Genomic DNA, 18,439 nt, shown 5'->3' on the forward strand with positions numbered 1-18,439 from the left:
TGACTAATTCCTGTAACAAGACATGACAAAAAAGTGAATTTAAGGCTATATTTGGCGACATGTCCATTTGAAAAATATCTTCTTTTTATTATCCACAGATAAACCTAAAATATCATGGTTTTGACAACAAAAGAAAGACAAAGGAGGTTTCGTGAAAGATTAAAACAAGATCCAGAAAGATATGAAGAATTTAAACAGAAAATGAGACAACGGTATCATGACCAGAAAGCAGCTGGCAAAATTACCTTAATTGACACCAAATCCGAAAGAAATAAAAGAAGTCAGAGAAAATATTGGAGACAACAGAAGAGGAAACAGAGATCAAGACAGAAAGACTTGGAAAAAGAACTTACACCGCCATCTTCGCCATCTACACCCGCAAGTAAAGATCAAGAACCTCCAGCACCGTCAAGACCACAACCATCTAGACAAAAGGAACAAAGTAAACGTGAAAGAAAAAGAAAGGATGCAAAGTGCTACAGAGACAAGAACTCCCTACAAATGAAACTTGATAGTGCCAACAAAAAGCTGGCTATGTACAGGAAGAGAATACAAAGAATGAAAGATGCACTAAGTAAGGATTCACCAAAAACTAAAACAAAGAAATTACTGAGACATCTGGCAGGCAACAACTCATCGATCAATAAAGTAAGAAGGTCCCTAGAGTTTCACTATGCTTTAATCAAACAACTTAGACTTAAATACAAGTTAAAAGAGAATAAGAAAAAGGTTAGTCATGCTGTAATTGGTAGTGTGATTCGAAAATATAAAGCCCTAAGCTATATTCGATCAGAAATTGGAATAAGGAATCCATCAAAAGATGACAGGAAGAAGAAGAAAGGAACTAAAATCAAGCGTCTGCGTGTTGATGTTCAGCAGTTTTTTGAAAGAGATGACAATTCCCGAATTACAACAGGAGTTCGTCAAACTGTAACTAAACTCAAGGATAAAAGGCAGAAACGTTTATTGCTAGATACGATTGAGAATCTTTATGAAAAGTATCGAAGGGAAGCTAAGGAAGCCATAAGTTTTACCACATTTTGGCGTCTCAAACCATTTTGGGTGAAACAAAAGACAGAAAAAGAGAGGGAGACATGTCTGTGTAAGACTTGCGAAAATCTTACTTTTATGGCCACTGCCCTGTACAAACACAAGGCAATAAAAACATTTAATATTGAAGTCCTAGTAACACAAGTGGTTTGCAATCCTAATAACAAAGACTGCATGTTTGGGAATTGTAGTAGTTGCAAGGAAAAACAAGTAGAAACAAACATCGAAGATTTCAACACTGAGATCAGTTGGAATCAGTGGAAAACAGAGAAGGAAAAGAGAACATTTAAAAACGGAGAAATAAAAGAAGTAACTGTCACGAAAAAAACCCAGGAAAATGGATCACTTGGACATCTTATGGACAGATTTCACGATGACCTATGGATAAAAGGAAGAAAGCACCTTTTCATTGTTAAAAACCAAATGAATCACTACAGAAAACTTAAGGAATCACTAGGCCCAAATGAATGTCTTCTCCACGTGGATTTTGCAGAGAATTATGTAGGAAAGATGGAAAAAGAGATTCAAAGTGTTCACTTTGGAGCTTCACAGAATCAAATAACACTACACACAGGTTATTATATCACTGGAACAATGAACAAGCTTCAATCTTTTTGTGGAATTTCAGATAGCCTCCAACATGATCCATATTCTATTTGGGCTCACTTGAATCCAGTGTTGAGTGAAATTAGAGAGAAATATCCAGAGGTAGACACTGTACACTTTTACAGTGATGGTCCAACGACACAATATAAGCAGAAGTTGAACTTTCACATTCTTAGTAATGAAATTTTTAGTTACGGCTTTACACAAGCTCAATGGAATTTTCATGCTGCAGGGCATGGCAAAGGGATACCAGACGGAATAGGGGCAGCTCTTAAGAGATCTGCAGATCAGAAAGTAAAACATGGAGCAGATATTCTTAATGCTGACAGCTTCTTAAAAGAAATGAAGACTACAAACACTTTGATACAGGTGTATCTTGTCAGAGATGTTGATATTCACAGTATGGAGGCAAAATACAAGAACCCACTGTTAACAGTTCCAGGGACAACAAAACTCCATCAGATTTTTATTGATAAACCAGATGTTATCAAATATAGAGATGTTAGTTGTGTATGTTATAAACAATGTTGCAAGGACCATCAACTTCAAACGTTCTCATTGTTACCAGGTACAAAAGCAGAAGAATCAAAAAGGGTGTTCAGCAAAGGCAAAAGTGAAACAAATCAGAAACAAGATAACAGCTTCAAGGATATACCGATTACAGATGAGAAAAAGAAACAGACTACCTTGAACGGTCGAACGAATGAGGATCTACAGGAAGTCAGAAGAAAAGAAGGAACATTTAGAAGAATTCTAAAGTCATTACAGGCTAGAGACACATTCATTAATCTGAAAAAGCAATGTGCCATAATAAAAAATCAGATTGGGTATACACATGGAACACCAAGGTCTTATCATAACTTTCAAGCTGAGCCTATTTCACAATCAATTCTACCAAACAACATTTCTGTTAATGGTGACACGGCAGTGAAGGTCAAAGCAGACGGAGATTGTCTTCCTGCGTGTGGAAGTGTTTTTGCATATGGGAACGACTTACATGTATTTGAGATGAGAACACGAATAGTAGCAGAACTGACATTAAATGAGGAATACTATCTAAATGAAACTAATCTTATCAAAGGCGAGGTAGCAAACACTGAAAAGGTTGGATCACTGATAAAAGCATATGCAATGTATTCCGAAGAATACATGCATGATGGGAAACTAACATCAGATAAAATCAGAGATATTTATGAAAGAGAAGTTCTGAAGATAACTAAAGAAAAAGTTTACATGGGAATCTGGCAAATCCATGCCCTTTCATCGGTTCTAGGAATGTCACTTCGATCTATTTACCCTGAACTTGGAAATCCAGTAGTTAGACGACATTTGAATAGAACAGTTGAACCAAGAATTAATGAGAAAAGGTCATGTGTTGGACAAATTTTTTGGACAACTACTAGATCAGACATGCAAAATCAAAACTGGATACCGAACCATTTTGTCCCCATTTTACCAGAAACCTGCAACACCAGTGTCAATGAGATTGAGAAAAAAACAGAAAGAAACACTAATGCAGAAATCAAAGAACTATATCATAAATTTTGCGAACAAACCAAATCTACTGAAGTGAGTATAGATGGTTACCTAGGAAAGTATGTTTTAATAACATACAATGACCAGTATTATCCTGGATTGGTTAATGACATTGATTTTGAATCTCAAATGGTGTTTATCGAATGTATGGTCAGAATTGGATCCAAAAACGAAAACTGCTTTTTCTGGCCAAAGAAAATTCACGACAAGAACTGGTATGAACTTGATGAGATTAGATGCATGATTTCTGAACCAGAACCTATTGAGGGTACAAACCACTTTGCGGTAAAACAGTCTGAGTGGGAAGATGCTAAAAGACCCTAAACCTGCACTTACATTTTAACTGTGTATCAAGATGTAAAGATGAAAAGAAACACTGTTTGAATTTGTATTTCTGTGTAGTTAAGATTTTTGACGTGATAAAATTAGGGTAAAATGTTAGTGTAGTTTGATAAAAGTTAGTTATGATAGTTAAAATTTGCATATTTTAAATTTTGTTTCAATGGTCATCAAGTAAGATACTTAGAGACTTTTGCCTTTATATTAATTGACCATACCAATATGTTTTTTTAGTAAATATGTTTCTTCTGTTTTGACTTTTTAATTTAAAGTTTATATTAATTCTTGACAGGATATTGTCAACTGCATAACGAGAGTGTCAATTGTATAACGGTAATGTCAATTGCATAACATGCTTAATATAACATTTTTTGCAAATTCTAACACCATTCAATGCTTGTTATCTAATTATTTAATGTTGTTTTCATCATGTGTATAACATCAATCTCTTCAAATGGGGATTGTTTATTTGTTGTTCATGTAAAATAATTTTTTTCGATTGTTTTTTAAACATTTTTTAACAATAACTACATGTTTCAACAATATAATAAGTTAGTTGAAAAAATGGAGGATAAAATAGGTGGGATATGTTTGTAATCGTATAACACATTATTTGGTTTATGGTTTTGATTACTATATTAACTCAGAAAAAAAATATAAAGATTTTTGTTATCGTTATGCAATTGACATTTTTTGTAACCTGTATTTGAATATTTTGAAAAAAAATATATTTACTGTTTGAGTTAAGGTTGCATATTTTTTATTAGTGGTATTTGATGTTGGTTTGTTTGATTGAAAAAAATAAAAAGTCTTTATCAAATAATTTATTTTTGTCCACGGCCTAGTCTGAAATTTCGCGTTTTTTTGAAAATGGCCCATATAGCAATATGAATTATATTCTAAAATCCGTTGACCTTGAAATAAAAAATTGAATGAATTAGAAAAACAAATTGTAAATTATGTATGGAACAGCAAAACGCACTATCTGCTCAAGGAAACATTAGATAGAACGAATACTAGGTGGTGATTAAGTCTTCCCAATCCAATTGATCTATATATATATTGTTACGAATTTTACATGAATACAAATATACTAGTTTCATATGCAATTGGATATTCTGAGACTATGTTAAGTTCGATGTATTACAAAACAAATGTTCTGTATGATTGATATTATGTACAACGTTCAATGTATTTCACGATGTCCACCATCTTTGTTTTGGAGGCAATTTACGTATTGGAGGCACCTCAGATTTCCACTACGCGGTATATGCAGTCATTATTGAACAGCAATAAACAGTTGATATAACTAGTTTTTACGTAAAATAAGTTATGCTCAACAAGAAATTAATGCACTTACCTTCACCTGCGAGGATAACGCATTAGGATGGTGCATGTTCTAATTTTCCCGCACCACCAACTTGTTTGGAGGCCAATGTTTACTGTTTATACGTGTGACACAAGGATTTTAGTGTTTGACCATACGTTTGCGATTAAGATTGTAGTACTATAATTAGCATTTAATGTTTGTTTTGTATCTCAATAATTTAACGATATTTAGCATTTATTGAGTCTTAAATACTTGTTAACAATATGTACTATTTTGGTGGAGTGTTACACTGTGTAGTGCAACCGAAGGTTATAAATATGGGTGTCGCGCAAACCAGTCAGTTTCCCTTCAACCGGCATCGGGTTCGTATACTACAATATATTATCGGCTTCCAAAAGTGATAGTGAATGTTATCATTCTCTAAGTAGAAATAATAATATTAGAAAATATACATTCATTTATGCAATATAAAAATTTAATAGTAAATTTATGTACTAAGGAAAATCAAAGCCAAAGATAAAGTGTTGAATACTCTTACGTAGGGATATACGGCCTCCATAACGATATTTTGGTACATTTGCATGACTTTATATTTTTATCGTAAAAGAAATGGTCATACAAATAGGGCCTCCATAACGCTATTTCGGTACATTTGTATGACTTTATATTTTTATCGTAAAAGAAATGGTCACCCGTTAATTCTATTTATTTGAATCCGTTTGTATTGGGATTTCAATGTTACCCCTATAAACATTATAAAAGTATTACAGTAAATTATATTTGATCAATATTATTATTTAATACTAACTGTTGAGACTGCTGGTTATAAGCTTATGTACGTTCTGTTATACTAATTTATTTATTGACTAGGAAGAGAATATGTGAATTCTATTATATTGAAGTGCTTATTGACATGTTAAGACTAAAATAAATCCTATATTTTTCTCATTCAGATTTTATGTTGTTTATATACTCAGATAAATAATCTCCTCACATATAAGTAGCTAGTATAAGAATCCATTATTTCTACAGAGATTTTGTCTGTTATCAGACGACGTACTATGTACTACCAGTACATTATACTATTGCAACCAATTCAAAGTCTCAGTTTGAGGATTGCCGAACCATCGAAATAGGAAGAAATTCTCTAAATATAAGGGAGCTTGCGCCGGGAAATTAACCCCGGGGTGGAGCACGTTACAATATATATATATATATATATAATATATATATATATATATATATATATATATATATATATATATATATATATATATATATATAACAGGTAAAGTAGGAGAGAGGTGTCTGTCCAATATATATGAACAACCTTTCAACTAATATATATATATATGAAAAACGTTTTAACTAAAATGTAATATACATGAAGTTCCATGGAAATATTGGGGAACAAAGAGAGAGAGAGAGAACATTCGAATCAATCAGGGGGAATAAACGAAAACTGTCAGATATAAAGTAGAACAAAACACTGGGGGCTTAACTTGTTAAATGTGTGGAAGACATGGGTGGGAATTAAAGTCCTTACAATTTCAAAGTATCATATTTAAATTTTTACACGATGTATTGCTTATGTACGATGTGGCTTTCAAATGCCACATGGTAAAGGAAATAACCAAATGCCCAAGATATAAAGCAGTCACTTTACAAAATACCATGCTATAGCTCAAAGTGAGAATAATCAAGCAGAAAGAATTAACTTCATAATGCAGATATGCAAACAAGGGAGATACCGAGGAAATAATTTATTATATCTGGATGGAATATCTGATAAAAAAGTATACAAAATATAACAGATTATGTTGGTTAAACAATGTTGAAATGTGGTCATGAAATTAGGATTAAACAATACGTGCTTGACTAAAATAACATTTTAACTGTGGGGGTTTCGGCCCCAGTTCATCGCTCTGCTTAGGGGGCGGTTCCAGCCCGTGTGCGGGCTTAGGGCTCCTCTCTCACATGTCGCAATTAACCAGGGATGCTGGAATGGAATTTTTAAATCTGTGCAATTTTTGTCCCATTTTAACGGTATCTCCCTTAGTTGTTCTTTTTATTTTCGCTCATTAGCATAATCTAACATTTAAACTCACATTACAGAAAAGGGGAAACCCACAAGCCTAACACAACATAAGCAATGTCTTTGGATAGGTACACCTGGCCTTTCAGATGGGGGAACAGAGAACCTGCGTACCGGAGGAAGTAATGAGCATAGATAGCACGAAGTGAACAGGGCTGGGGGGGGGGTAGTTCATGAAAACCTCGGACGCAGCACATGGACAAACACATAAGGGATACACTAACACAACATGAACAACATGATTTCTCTCACAATAACACACACACACACACACACACACACACACACACATTAACATACAGACGCACAGGCAAATGTGTTTCCCATTTCTTTTTTATTTTGATTTTGATTTTCGGCCCTATTTTTCTTCTTTAGACCTTTTTTCCAGCTTTAGGAAAACTCGAGACACCACAAGACCATGTCCTAAAATAAGGAGCATAAATCAAATAAAGGTAATGTAGCCCCTTATATCAGGCTAGGCAAAGTGCCCTCGAATAATATTAAAAGAATGAGAGAGAAACTTACAACAATCACAAAGAAAAACACAGTTTAGGGTTTTCATTTGTATTTTGTACCTTTTGATAAAATACATAAACGTCTCTCATTCTAAAAGAAATTTAAAAGCAATAAAATAAAAAAATAAAAAAAGAACTCCAGAAAGTAAAATGTTCCTATTTTAAAATAAAAAATAACAAGTATACAAACAGGGGAATGATATGATGTAATGCCATCCTTACAATAGCATATATTGCATACAAACACTATTACACATATACATATAGCAAACACAGAACATATGCAATAACATAAACAACAATGGGAAGGGAATCCACCATAGGCAATGATCTTTGGTCGGATGAACAACCCCCATTAGCTAGAGAAACCATCCTGGGTACCTCACACAGACACATAAAAGCTTTCTCTTATATGTCGGCAAGAGGTGTGTGTGTGTCAAAAATAACATTAAAAAATTTAAAGCAGAAAAACGTTTGCAAATGGATAAGCAGGCGTTGTAGTACAGTTTTAAAAGACATTTATTTATGATTTTGATCACATTAAAACTAAAATTTTATTTCTTTGTTTTATTTGGTATGACAATAGGGCCCTTAAAAAACACTTTTTAATGCTGGGTTAGACACTATGTGTGTGAAGATTATGTCGGCCTAAGGATGTGGATGCACATGCATAAATGTAAGATTCTGATCATCCTAAAATATACTTTTAGTTTCCTGTTGTGTTTGGTATGGCAATAGGGACATTAGGAACGCTGTCGCCTTAATGCTGGACTAGACAGAATATGTGTGTTAAGAATCTGTCGCCATAAGGATGTTTTGACTATCACAGTTGTGTGTAGGCATTAAGGCGACACAGTATTAAGGCGACAAATGTGTTTATGTTTAAAAATAAATTTTGATGTTTTAAACATGAATATTGAAGCTTAATAATAGGAATTATAATTTATTTTGATGAATTCATATACAAATATGTGCTACTGTTTCATAACACAACATGATGTCATTCTGTCACCCTAATGCTATTGTATGACATGTCGCCTTAATACTGGTTACGTGCTCATGTGTGTGTGTGTGATAAACGCTTTCGAGGTAAAAACGTTTAAACAAAAGATTTTATTGCCTAACTATTTTTAATAAAATTACTCGATCTTTAATTTATTTTTCATGCCATTTTGCATGAATCTGTCGATAGTCATGCAAAATGGAGTCATAAAATAACCGTTTTTAAACACTAGTCTTGCTTTTTAAAGCTGTTTTACTGTAACTTAATGCAAACAATACTTTAGTTAACTGTTTAAGGTAAAATGCAAATTGATGACTCTTAATCCTATTGCATATTACTCAGTGTAGTAAAATGGAAAATTGTCTTGAGAAATAAAGCCTTGATGATTGATATTTTCTGATTTTCTTAAGTTTTTCAATCAGTAAAGTCATGGATTTTCAAAAAATATATATGCTTAAGTAATCAATTTCTGTAAACTTTCATAATTTCTAAAAATATACAATCGTGACGCGAATTGAAATTGTGTTTGTAATTAGTTTTGAAATTATCGTACAGTAGATAATATAATACGTAGTTTCACATAAAAAATGCGGGCATTGTTTATGACTTCTTTTCGCAAATCGATATTCACTTTCGATGACATGATCATATTTCTTATGCCAAAATCTCATTTCTCATTACGAATTTACTTTTTTAAAAATTAGTAAAAATTTGAAACTAATATTTTCAGTTGAAGTTGAATAAAGAAAATAATCTTTTAAAATTATAATTTTATTGGTTGAGTAACTTACGGATAAGCTGCTTTGAATTGTTACAGCTTCATTTCGCATGCATTGTTTCCAGTTTGCAACAGCATTGAAACTAACGTTTGATGAAGTTTTAAAAAATAGCATCAGATAGTTGAGGAGAAAATCTAAGAATTTTTTTAGCTTATGATGATTCCATTCCTCATGTATATTTATGTAAGTAGTTTCCTCATGAAGAATGTCCTTTCCGCCAAAAATAGCCATTATTCCCATTTATGGCAATATGGTCAAAACATCTAAATTATTTAGATTACAATATCACAATAAATTTATGGCATACACAATGTTTATATTTATTTGATTCATTCCAAAGGTATCCCATAGCAATACTATTTTAATTACTCCATTTCGCATACTGATATTTTATTTTGCTTCAGTTTGTTAAAAAAACAAAACAAATAAACAAACAATACAAAACTTTACTAACTTTAGGAATCGGGTCACAATTAATACTTCCAGTTCAGTACCCACGAATGTAGTTCTAGTCTAGTTTTAGAACATTTTCCCCTCTCTCATTTTGGTGGTGATAGAAGAGTTATATTTATGCTTTTTTGGTACTGATTTAAAGGTAATTGTTTATTCTTGAGAATATGACCTCAGGGTGTTGTTGTCTGTGTATTTCGGCGACAGTGCACAGTGAGTAATAAGGCCTTGGTGATGATCCGGAAGTGAAATATGTGGTTTGTTTACATGCTGCTATGTTAACAGTACAGCATCTCAAAAAAGAACAGGTCAACCTTTGACGAGAACTTCACTATGAAGTCATCTTTGAAGGTAGTTTAGATTAACATATGATTTGTATTGATTGTCACACAGTGGAAAGGTCAGTACTGAGAAAGAAATGTAGAGAACATATAGTAAAATTAATTGTGTTTTATGTCCATTAGGACCTCTACTGGTCCCCTCGTATAATTTGTTGGACCTAAGTCAGGGCCGGGAACCAGGCAGGATCTTTACAGTGGTTGGTAGCCTGGTTCCCTGTTTGTTATGCTCCCTGCATTGCACTCCGCAATAAGTGAGGTATAATAGCAACTCATTTCTGGTGATCAGCCTTGAACGATCAGCCTTAGCTAGATTTGTCTCACGAGTTCTCGTACTGGCTGAGACAACGATCATTCTAGCTTAGTAATCTGCATAGATAAGAAGCTTCTTTTGAGGTAACTAATATGCATAATGCACCGGCGAACGTACTAAGGAAATGGAAGAATAAGAAGAAGGCATTTGTAACAATGAATAAACAATTATTTGCAACTATCCAAACATGATACAACAAGAAACATATATTGAATTACCACTTAACATTACCTTTTTTTTGTAACCTTACATCAGTATCAGCATGCATCATGATATTACTTTCTTTCTTTAAATTTAATTAAAATAATTAAATGACATAATAATTAATATGCTGACATATATCAAGAATACTGACTTTAAATAAGCTATATTTAAAAATCAAATTTAAAATTATTTACAATGAACTTGAAATTAAATATTTACATTCATTTAAACATGCACAATTTTAATAATTTTAAATTGTAGACTGAAATAAAATAAGTTGACTTACAGGTTTGCGATTTGTCTCAGAAGATAACATTCAATGATAACAAAAGAGTAAGTATTAACACTGCATTACTCATTAATAAATCCTAAAACAATATTTATCATTTTGTACATGATGAGGTAATTGTAATTAAAAGGTTGCATGAAGAAACAACATGGGAACTTCATAAGGTGCAAACATGTAACATGTCTAATTAAGTTGAGTGAAGACATTTGTATAATCTTTATTATCACTTGTTTATAAATCAAATTATCATGCTTTAAACAGGAAACAATTATTCCTCTTTTTAATCCACTTTAATTGAATTTGTTTGCTTTTGATATCAGGACAAGTAGGATCAATTAGGAAAGGAATAATTAAAATCACTTTTTATGATTAAATTCTCTTAATGTATTTGTAGTATAAATTATATATTTTTTAATGAAATTATGTTATTATTATTATTATTAATTAATTAGCTAATTAAAACATTTGTGATTAGTTAGGATTGGATTAATTAAATGTGGAATGAATTGCCCACTGAACATAGACACAAAGACACAGTCATCACATACAAGAGTGCTCTCAAAACTCCCTTATTTTGACTGCAAGAACAAACTTAAAGACCTAATAATGTTTCCTACCTTCAATATTCTCAGCATTTTTTAAAAATGTTTTCTAATTTCATGGTGTTTGTTTTTGTGATCACATCATTATATGTTTTTTATCTTATAGGTCATGTCTAATGTTGTAAAGCGCTTAGAGCTTCTAAAGATTAGGCGCTATACAAAGTCCTCATTATTATTATTATTATTGAATATAATCACTTGGGATAATGGAGAAATTCTGCCAGTCTTTAAATATTCATTTATGCAAATGAATTTGGTTGAAACTTTTTGTTTTCATTGGACAATGCGGTTTTTAAAAAATAACGTTGACAATGAGACTTGTGCTGCTAGAAATTTAATATTATGTTATCAGACCGGTAGTGTATATACTTTAACCGTTACTAATAATTCAATGGACGTTTCATTTTAGCGCTGGTAATTACATTTTATTTTGTTTACTGTTACAATTTTTTAAGTACTATTTGAAATTAGACTGCCATTGGTGGCGTTATCAATTTTCGTGGATTGGTTGAATTGCAAGGTTATTTCGCTAGTAGTTTTATTATTATTATTATTATTATAACTGTATCTATGAATTCTTTGTATGTTTATATTTTTTAAGAGACATGTTTTTAAATTATAATTGAAATTAAACGATACATTATACGCCTCATATCCATTTATGACCGTTATCAGTTTTTGTGGTTTAGTAATAAGATCGCATTATTTTATGTGCACATAAGTACTCGTAGTAGTATGTATACTGAAACCGTTACTAAGATGTAAGTTACATTTTTTGTGGGTACTGGCAATTACATTTCTTTCCGATTAATCCACTTTAAGTTTATTACCATTATTAGTTTTCAAGGACTGGTAAAAAAAAATCATTGAAAAACCCGCAGGGGCTTGAATCATTACTTACAATTGACCTGTCATACATGTGCTGTATAGTAGTTATTATATAGTACATTAGTCTGAGTTTCCTCATACCATTGCCACCCCATTTTTGATATTTGGACAGTTATATTGGGGTGTAGGGTCCCTACACCCCAACATAAATATCCAAGTATCAAAAATGGGGTGACAAGGGTTAGAGGAAATTCTGACTAATAGTACATGTAGTACATGTATGACAGGTCACTTGTAAGCAACAATACGAGCCCCTGTGGAAAAACCAATATGGTGTGACCTAGCTTCCGACAATATTGGTTCTATGGTATCTCGATTGCAACACATATTGTGTACTTATATATACTACATGATTATAGGTTACTAGTCCTGCATCACCAGTTTATTTTGGGAAAATGTCGGGATTGCTTATGAGTACACTATCTTTTAAATAAACCTATGAATATTGTTTCTAAATAATATCCTTAACCTATGTTTTTAGATAGAATCAAAATCTTCTTAAAATTGCTATCACTGTAACAAATTGTTTAGCCAGTTTGTTGTCTGATAATGTCCAATGATGTTATACAAGAGTTAGATCACTTGATTACTGTGATGGTCAAGGATTAGGAGATCGAATCTAGGGTAGCATATAAGAGTCAAAATGTGAAGCATGTTAATGTCGTTTTTTGGTGGCTTTTGCAGTTAACAGGTGTTGACTTGAAAGCTGCATTGTACACGATTTATTACTTTTCATTGGAACACTGGTTGTTGTTCAAACAGTCTTAGGTTGATATGTACTTTCATGCTCATGTTGATTGTTCGTTCTCAGCAACAATCCCAGAGCAACTCCAATCATCATGGGTGGTTATTTGCAAATGCATTTCTTTAATTATTTCTTATAAGTTTATGTTGCTGTATGGCACAGGTGGCATAATGAGTGCCATAGAATTAGCATCCACTTTTAAAGTTGATTACACTTTGTGCAACACATACATTAAATTTCCAATATTAATTAAAGTATATGCCATCATCAGATTATTTTTTTGTTGTTGGTCTTACTGCGATATCTTAGTAACTCCCTTTCATAACTAGGACTGTACATAACATCCAAATTCATGCTGTTATTTACCTCTGTTACTTTCTGTAGAAAATCTGTTTTCTCAGCTTCATACATATTGATAACATTTAAAATAAAGCCAAATCTCTACATTTTACATGGTTAAGGAAGACTTAATACAAAACATTATGACATACATTGTTACCACCACCCATCCTCTCAAAAAATAATAAGCTCATCTAGATAGGTGAAGGCAATCTTATTTCTTTCATAAAATCTGATATGAGCTTTGTTAACATTTACAGTAATGGATTGCTTCTAAATACCTTATGCAATTTTGGAATCTGGGAACATATTTATGATCAACTCACAAAGAATAGCCTCAGCACATGTTATTTGCTTTTGAAATATGTGTTGATCACTGACTTCCTTTCCCTTCAAAACATTTCTATTTCTCTTCCCTAATGATTCCAATTTTGCATGATTTTCTGATTCCACATGCCGTGAACAGTCATTCCATCCACCATGTGCACAGGAAAAGTCTAAGTTCTCTTTTAGACGATGGTTTAAGGCATGGCCACAGAGTATTGTAGACTGGTAGAAAATGCTGCTTTCTATTTTAGACTTTCCATTTTCATGCTGAAACTTTCTTATTATCGACAATTTTCTTTGTTTAAACAACCGGATGCTGAGAATGTTAAAATCAATGATGTGGCACAGACTGCAGACACGGACGCGGATTGAAGAGATGATACAACAAAACGAAATAAAAACCACTTACAAATTAATTCAAAAAAATTAATAAATGCCTCCTCAAATCGTATTTTCAGATCAATGACCATACCGAGGGACTTTATTCTGTACAAATACGGTAAAATATGGACGGGTAAACAGGTCTGCAGTTATTTCAGATTTTGCAATAAATGCTTCAAGAAACATACAAATCATCTCCATTTTCTTTCTATAAGGAACATGTCTGCACAAATAATGGTTCAAAAATAAAGTCTTCGTTAGTGAATTTCACAGGACAACCAGGACAGCAGAATACCTACAATGAAAGAACAGTTTCAACAGTTATAATGTTACTGCAAAAGGAAAAGTATATACATGTTACCAATGCTGCATTTAAAAACAAAATAACAGCTTATTATTTATAATAATTCTAGAATAGTGATGGAAAAATTGATCAAATCTAAATATCAGATTTTACCTTCACTGGTTAACTGTAAAAGCAGTAGTTACAAACATGGTTCCCATGCTTTTCAAAAGATAAATGTTCAGGTCATTTCCAGGATGAAATTACTTTGTTCAAGATTCACATATGACAATTACTGAATGGAATTAAAGAACATTTTGGATTATAAAACATGCATTTTCTAACTCTAAAGCTGTTTATCATTCAAGACTCTCCAAAATAGTCAGAAAAGATGAACATGTGCAAAACCATGAAATGTATCACACAAAACAAGTTTGACTATACTCATATAAATTGGCATGTAAAGTCATTTCAACGTACAGAATACAAATTCTAATTTTACCATGCACACCTGCAATATGTTATTATGTGTAAACAACATAATGAACATATGCATGCTATACAACGTAAACATTTCCTATCACAGTAGGAAAATAAAATAAAAGCTAAGTATTAGAATCTTTTCTTGAAACGAAAACAGTTTAACTTTAAATTTATCTGTGCCAAAAATCCCAATTTTTTTTCAAACGACCTAAACTCATTAAGATGATCTGGTTTAACATCAATCATTTAAAAAAATTTACAAAAAGGGTTGATTTAAATTTTTTAAAAAAAGCCTTCAAAATGATAACTGCTGCATAAACAACTGAATTTCTTTAAAATCAAATTGTCTTCTTGTAATTGATAAACCAGTTCCCAAACCTGTACTGATATAGGGGCTCGATTTGGTTTTGAATATATAATAAAAGGGATGACAATTTCCCATTTCTCCTGTGTTCTATTTAAGATCTGAAACCAATGCTTCAAGCTACATGTCACTGTGTAATAGTTTCACACCAAAGTTCAGCTAAGCAATTCAACATTTTGGACAACAAAATTTGGCTTAAAATGAATAGCAGTCCGTTTTCTAATCCGGATTTCCTATGAATATACAAATCCTATTTTTTACATTTGGTTTTCTAGGTTCAGGTGTGAGGTCAGAGCAATTGCATTAAAAAAAAGGAATTTGCTGCCACTGTGTGGTAGCGGCATATGGTAGTCACTTACCAGCAGGCCTAGCAAATTTAAACTATGTTATATAATTGATAGGAAAATGACTTATTTTCTCAAAAATGGCAAATATGGCAAGTATTATAATCATTATGTCTTTAATCTGCTGATAGACTAGACAAAACTACACCAAAGATGAAACATGACCCGGTACTTGCCATTTGTGTTACTAGTCAGATGAATTCAGCCATTTGTGTTACTTGTCAGATAACTTCACAACTCCAACAACAATATCAAAAGTCCAATAGTCATCTGATATCAACAACAAACTTCTATTTAATGTTGTTGTACAAAAATTCAATAATATTAAATGAAAGACAGATACAGAAAGAACATATAATTCTCGACATATTTAATTCAAGAACAATGACATGAAACCTGTCAGTTTCGCAGCAATCAGGCCAGTCTTAAAAGTGAAAATTTACATGAATTGCGCAGACAAAACATCTTAATTTAGTCTTTGCAGTTCCCACTTCAGGAGATGAGTTGTCACCAATGGTACATGTAATTGTTAACAGCATGAGGAAGCTAAAAACATTCATGCATTGAAAGCATGGATTGTATGTGTACAGGAGAATGGTTGGGTTATCTCAAGAACACACTTTAATACATTTTAAATTTGAGTGCGTTTGCTGACATGTACTTTTTGAATGATTTAAAAGTTGTCCCACAACCTAAAACTCATAAAAACATACAGTTCACCAAAATGTTATTTTAAAAATTAATTTAAGCTGTCCCAATGTATACTGTAAATATGGTATATTCAATGTGATTAAGAAAAGGAAATAAAACTATCATTTTAATAAAGTGAGATCCATCAGCATTAAAATAAAATTGTTGTTGATAGGTTTTTCACTAACCTGCCATGATAGAACTTTAAATCCAATTGCAGATTCAGCACAATGGTGGCCACTGTCAGCCCAGGGGATATTCTCCCAAAACAAACTGCCAGTGTTCAGCTAAATAAAAACAAATTGTAATACATGAACATCTTGACCATTTATGGAGAAAAAAGATACATACATTGTCCATCCTATAGTTAAATCAATGCATGGCCACAATATTGAAGCCATGAGTGATATCTGGATAAGCTGACAAAGGAATGTAGAACTAATATTGTTATATATATATATATATATATATATATATATATATATATATATTTATTCACCAAGGCCATTCAATAGTTCGTTTTCAATTTAATTGCAAAAGACAATTCACGCATCATTTAGAAAGTCTATTGAACTGGCCACCAAGTATATAATTTACATAAAGCTATATGTATGGCTATCACGTACCTGAACTGCGAAATATACTAATTGTTGCAAATGATTACCTTTTACAGCAACACTTTTCCTTATCTGAGAAATCCTTTTTTATAACCATAATATCCAATAGTTCTGCTTCTGACTCTAAATGTTTGCACAAAGACATACAGTAATACTGCAAGACACACACTTTGAAGTTTAACAGGAAACATGATTATCCTATCTATAATTAACATCTGTAAAAAAGAAAACATGCATTAAAATGGACAACTGATTTGATAGAACAGAGATCTCTGGTAAGACAATGCTGTTACACCTTGCTAATGGAAAAAGGCAGACTTAATAAGTAGTTTTTTTTAGGATGATTATTTCAGTAATGTGATTATCCAAATACTAAATGCTAAATTCGGACCTATCTTAGCTTTTGCCCACTACATCTGGATGATCATGAAACCGGCTTAATTGCTTAAGCATGTTAGTCCTTCAGGTTTCTGCAGGTCACTGTTGTTAAAACTTGCACAATGTTACAGTCCTTTATCTCCTCCAGAAACAGACATTTTAAAATAGATATTGAGTAAATATAATGGGTAACAAATCCAATCGATGATCTTTTTCTGTTCTTTACTCAAAACAAAAATCTTTTTATGTTATGTTCAAACTACCGGGTAGTTAGCAAAAAAACTGTATTAGAAGTTTGAAAGTGGATTTCTTACATAATGTCATCTGTTTACTGTTTATTTCCTGCAGTGTTTTGTGTACATCTGTACAGTATCATCGACTGTCTTAACTTTGCACCAGTCCTTGATTTGTGACCCATGTGTCTTGCAACCTTACATCCCTGTTTCAAAATCGTTATGTCACCAACTGAATCAATACCTTTTTTTAAATTCTGATAGTAAGTGCTGATTAAGAAATATTTGACAAAATAAAATATAAATATGTACCATGATTATAACAGAAAACAAAATGGAAATGTCCAGTTTAACTAATGCCATATTTGCAACAAGTTTGTTGCTCTGGTGCGAGTGTTGGCTGTTTAAGTCAGGGCATACGGTTGTGTTGGTTTTCTTTATCTATTTATTTGAGGAAAGCCATGACGGATATTGTTTTAAAGGCAAAGGCAAAGCAAAACTTAGTTACTATAACATACACTTTTTATACCGTGTTATAGTATTCTTGCACCATCCCTTGTGTTTCTACCACCTTTTAATTTTAAAAACAGAAGGCATCAAGAATATAAAAAATGCACAGAACGTAGTAATTTCATTCATTGATTTATAATTTTTAATCTGATTGTCACTAGGGGTTCCCAAACTGTCAACTTATTGGCATTTTGAATCACCGCTCCAGTGGCCTAGTGGTTAGAGCATCGCCTCGGATGCGGGAGGTCATGGGTTCAATTCCCAGCCAATCATACCAACGACATAAAAAATGGTACTAACAGTTGCCTCGCTTGGCACTCAGCATTAAGAGGTTAGTGTTAGGACTGGTCGGCCTGGTGTCAGGATAACATGACTGGGTGGGATATCATGCTATATGTATGCAGCATG

General features: G+C 32.5%; 1 long non-coding RNA gene across 1 annotated transcript in view; it reads right to left on the minus strand.

Moving 5' to 3' along the window:
- Positions 1-12,655: 12,655 nt before the first annotated feature.
- The window catches only part of LOC149783954 (uncharacterized), a 28,814-nt gene continuing 23,030 nt past the window's right edge, over positions 12,656-18,439 (minus strand). Inside the window, exons 5-6 of the long non-coding RNA XR_016413696.1 lie at positions 16,482-16,580; positions 12,656-14,424 (exon numbers count right to left, since the gene is read on the minus strand). This is a non-coding gene — a long non-coding RNA (uncharacterized LOC149783954). The remainder of the gene's footprint in view (positions 14,425-16,481; positions 16,581-18,439) is intronic.

Source organism: Sinohyriopsis cumingii, chromosome 14 (assembly GCF_028554795.1).
Source record: "Sinohyriopsis cumingii isolate HCF-2022 chromosome 14, ASM2855479v2, whole genome shotgun sequence".
Lineage (NCBI taxonomy): Eukaryota > Metazoa > Mollusca > Bivalvia > Unionida > Unionidae > Sinohyriopsis > Sinohyriopsis cumingii.